Source organism: Cervus canadensis, chromosome 2, assembly GCF_019320065.1.
Source record: "Cervus canadensis isolate Bull #8, Minnesota chromosome 2, ASM1932006v1, whole genome shotgun sequence".
Lineage (NCBI taxonomy): Eukaryota > Metazoa > Chordata > Mammalia > Artiodactyla > Cervidae > Cervus > Cervus canadensis.
In genome coordinates this window covers 20,291,253-20,296,243 of record NC_057387.1, presented here as the reverse complement: position 1 = coordinate 20,296,243, position 4,991 = coordinate 20,291,253, and the positions used below count along the sequence as shown (strand labels likewise).

Sequence of the window (4,991 nt, the reverse complement as noted above, 5' to 3'; positions counted from 1 at the left end):
CTTTGTTTCCTTACCTGTACCCCATTTCTGATCCATAAAAGACCCTGGCAACTAGGCCCCAGCAAGATGATTATTTTGAGGCACTAGCTTGCCATTGTCTCAGCCAGCGGGTTCCTAAATAAAGTCCCTTCCTCGTCTAAACGGGTTCCCTCATAGCTCAGTCGGTAAAGAATCTGCCTGCAATGCAGGAGACTCGGGTTTGATTCCTGGGTGAAAACGGACATTTTTCCTTTCATTTTTTCATTTTCCTAGGCTAGACACCTCATCTCAGATTCACTGCAGCGAGCAGAGCAAGCTTGGACTTGGTAACAGATTATGTCATGTGCCTTATATTAGACATTTTGTTGTTTCCATAGCAAAATGTTGAGGCCAGTATAGCTTTTGTCGCTAATTACAGCAGTGTTAGTTATCTGATCTTCAGGGTGGTTGGGAAATATTTAATGTCATAGGTACCGGTGCCTATAGACGTCTGCATACCCAGGGCACTCAAGGTCCCCCATGGACGGTTTAGTGCTTAGTATTAGCTGAAGGGTTGCTGGGTTTCAAATAATTATACTAATAAATATGGGGTCTATGTCATGCTTAGTTTATTTGTTTAGAGAAAAATATCCATGGATTGAATGGCAGGGTCGGCGACTCGTGGAGCTTCATTCCCTGAGTATACTAAGAATGTCTGAAAACACACTAAATGTCATTTCAAAAAAAAAAAAAAAATGGCCTGATAGAGTAATTTGAATTAACTATTGTAAAGTGGCATAGGATATTTGCAGAGTATTAGTGGAAAAGCTTCTTTATGTATGCATACAGCCGAGACAGTAAGTCAATTTTGAAGATAATGAGAAGAAAGGAATTTGAGTTTCTAGCAGATTACAAGTTGCTCATGGTCATGTGGCTGCGGAGACCAGATCAGTGTATAAATTTGCAAAAGTAGAGCTTCAGCAAAGGATCTCAACTTGTGCCCTTATGGCCTAGAAAACTGAAAGATCAAGTTGTCCTCTCGAAGTCCATGAATGGAGCCATGTGAAAACACACCTGGCATGAGACGGCCAACACTAGAAACTAGAAAACTAGAAAAACAAGATAAGACTTTGTGGCCCCAAGTCATTTAATTGTCAAGAAAAGCCTAGAGACCACTGGGGCATGGTGTGAGGAACGCGAGATTAAAAAAACTGTGGGTAGGGGTTAAGATATGTGAGGTTAGTAAATCCTAGTCTCGATCATCAAGGGAAACAACAACTATTGTTGTCAGAGCAAAACTATTGTCAAAGAATTCCTCATATTTCCTAACCGGTGCATAACAATGGCACAGGCAATATGTGACAAGGTCTCCAGTGAATCACTCTGCACTTCCTTAGTGAAGGATAAAGAAGTCCATGGACAAGGGAGATCTGTGATATCAGCATGAGTGTGGCAATTTATTTTTGAGATGGCTAGCGTGTGGTATTTTGGGTGGGAAACAAGTGCATCATGCCAGTCCTGGGATGGTCCCCCTGGGTGGAGCTGCCTGGTCCTTATAAAAGGAGTCTCCATCACAGGGCTGTCATTGTCGTGACGGTCAAAGGTCTTCTTTGGAGCCTCTGGTGAGCACAACTCTTAGAGATCTTTTGGGAACTTGAGTGGTAGGGTTTAATCTGGGGAAAGAAGTGGCTTTAATTGAAGCAATTAGTGTTCTGTATGGGACAAGGGAGGTAATGAGGATTTAGGGGTAAACTTTTGGTATTTGGTCATGAATGTGATCTTAAATGTGAGGAGAAAATGGAGTCAGAGGCACAGTCTTAACCTGAGAGAGAGTAAGGGAGATGAGATACAGTGCTATAGCACAGCATACATTAGTTCCAAAAGCACCCTTCTCAGCATTCAATCCCATTGAGGGCCTAATCTGGGCCTTTGCATTTCTCCTCAGAAGCCCAGAGTCAGGTCAGTTTGGCCAGAAACCAAGATTTCATGGGAGAAATAAGTAGAGATTTGTTTGGGGATTGGCTACAAGTTTATTATCCAGATTCTTCTTGAGAGTATGATTGTATTTGTACAACGCCTCTGTAGGCAATTTTGTTTTAGAAAGTGGTAGAAGGAGAGACTAACCAGAAAAGACTGAAGGTCTGAGGGCAAGAGATGCTAAAAAAGAAGGGAAAAGAAGCTATAAAAAACCTGAAAGACTGTATTAGGAATCCAGAAGAGTCCTTAGTGATGGGAGGGTTTTTGGCGCAGCTAAATGTTCTACCATTCAGACACTCAGTTATGAAGAATGTTGTCTGTTTCTATTTCAGATTCTTTGACACCCAGGAAGGATGTCTCACCACCATCATCCACATCAGCATCAGCAGCATCACCATCAGGTCAAGGAGCCCTGCCATCCTCCTCCAAAAGTGTGCACACAGAAGTCCCATGAGCCTTGCCCACCTCATCCATGCCCACCTCCAGTGAGCCAGCAGAAGTGCCCTCCTGGGCCACCATGCCCACCATGCAAGCAGAAGTGTCCACCCAAGTGAAAGTAAAGGCACCAAGATCCAGGCTCTTCCATTGTCCTCCCTTCGACCATGGTGACGGATTCTATCTTCCTTAATCTTCCTCCTGGAGTGACAGCCGACAGAGAAAAGGCTTGGCTCCTGAAGCTGACACCACGTTGTTGGAAGAGCAGCAGGATCATCGCTTGATCCTCTTTGCCATGTGCCTGTCTGTTATCCGCGTGTGATCTCTACCCTTGAGCCCTTAGTGTGTCTGTTCCTTTGCTGCTCCAATAAAGCATATTCATAGCCCATTATGTATTTATTTATTTCATTCTTTCTTTTGTTTTTTGCATATAGTGTTTTTCACCTCTTCTGTCAACTACAAGTATTCTGAGTGTTCCTGTTCATTCCGATTGGATTATCAAATTAGACTTTTCCACCACTGCGTTCGGCTTTGCCTGAAGTATGTCTTTTGGACTGGATCGATCAGAGAATTCCTTCATTGGTTTCAGACTTGTTTCTATCTTTGTCTACTTTGAAGACCCTGAAAAGAATTCTCTCAGTCTCAGTTTCCTGATTTGAAAACCAGTAGGCAAGAATCTATTCAACTCAGTGTACTCATAGAAATTAACTTACTGACAAAAGTTTCCTAATTATTAACACAAGCCAGGCAGTCTCTTATGTGCTAGGGACATGAGGATGGTGACTAAAGTCCTTTTTCCATCTAAACTCTTGAAGGGAGTTTGCACGCACGCACACACACACACGCACATACAAGGCAAATAATAGTGATTCATGGGGCTATGTTAGAGACAACTGTGTAGAAAAGCTTTTCCAAAGTGAGTTTTAGGGCAAAGATTTGAGTGAAGAGAAGAGTGAGCCTTGAGTATCTGGGGTACACTACCAGTGAGAGGAGATGGTGAGTGCTGAGGCAGGGCAGAGTAACTGCAGGGAGAACAGTCATCAAACGGACGATGTCTCCAAATGGGGTTGAAAACATTGGATCTGAAAGATGTATCAAAGGTTTTGATAATTTATTCACAGTTTTCCAGCCATACTATGCTGAAGTTCAGAGTCTCAACTTTCTATGTAATTCTCTACTATCACATCATCTATTTTCTTCTAACTGAAAGTACATATGATCTTTTAAAGACATCTTTTAAAAATGGTTAAGGGGACTAAGGAATATATATATACCTATGGCTGATTCACATTGAGGTGTGACCGAAAACAGCAAATCCTGTAAAGCAAGGATTCTTCAATAAAAATTAAATTAATTTAAAAAATTAATTCTTTTGCAAAGCAAAAAGTTATTTGATGATATTGATGATATGAAAGGTAGGTCTATTATTAATAGTGTTCCCATCTTATAGGGAAGTTGACTCCATTAAGTTCTATCACCTTATAGGTAATAAAATGCGTAGAATAGTTTACTGTTGTTGTGCTTTCAACACTGAAAATTAATTTTATTTTTAGGGGGGTTGACTTTGTACTCTTGGATAGGGCTCTGGCCTAATATTATTGACATGATTCCCTCCCCAATTTTGTCTTGAAAAAACAGAAGAAAAATGAAAACAAAAAATAAAATTTTGTTTGATTTTAGGATAACATGATCAACACATTCAGAAAGTTCATACAGCTTTACTCTATGAAGTGGATAATTACAAATTGATTTCTTTATTGTCAAGAAACATTAAGTTAAGAAAAAAAAACACTCCAAACCCTTCAAAAGACCCAGGTTTTCTTATTAAATTGCATCCCATGCCTTCTCCATTTGAAGTGACCACAATCATGACTCCTAATAATCACTTTCTTGCTTTTTCTTTTGGTTTTTAAACATCAGTATAGGAATATCTCTAAAAATTATAGTTAAGTTACTAGCTTTTTACTGTATAAATGAAATTAAACTGTAAACAATATTTGTGTCTCTCATCTTTCAATTGACACCATGTAGCTTTAGTTTCGAGAAGGCAATGGCACCCCCTCCAGTACTCTTGCCTGGGAAATCCTATGGACAGAGGAGCCTGGTAGGCTGCAGTCCATGGGGTCACTAAGAGTCGGACACGACTGAGCAACTTCACTTTCACTTTTCACTTTCATGCATTGGAGAAGGAAATGGCAACCCACTCCAGTGTTCTTGCCTGGAGAATCCCAGGGTCGGAGGAGCCTGATGGGCTTCCGCCTGTGGTGTAGCACAGAGTTGGACACGACTGAAGCAACTTAGCAGCAGCAGCAGCAGCAGCTTTAGTTTATCCACCAGTGAAGTTTAGAATATCCTTGTATGGCTATACAGCACTTCATTTCTCTCTTTGCTGTACTATTGGTTGACCTCAAAGTTGTTTCCTTTTTGGAGCTGTTAGGAACACTGGGGCATTTTCTCCATGTCTGTTAGTGCACATGTTCACACATTTCTCTAGGGGATGTTCCCAGAAGTATCCAACTTCTACTTTTACAGATAATGTCAAACTGTTTTCTAAAGTTATTGCAACAATTCCAGACTTCTCCCAGGGGTGTAGTGTATTTGCTGCTTGTCCTGTGTCTTAA

At 41.0% G+C, this 4,991-nt stretch overlaps 1 long non-coding RNA gene across 1 annotated transcript; it reads left to right on the top strand.

Moving 5' to 3' along the window:
• Window positions 1–1,534: 1,534 nt before the first annotated feature.
• LOC122434989 lies at window positions 1,535–2,758 on the top strand. The gene is made up of 2 exons (XR_006267516.1): window positions 1,535–1,580; window positions 2,268–2,758. It is a non-coding gene; the product is annotated as an uncharacterized LOC122434989 (long non-coding RNA).
• Window positions 2,759–4,991: the final 2,233 nt, after the last annotated feature.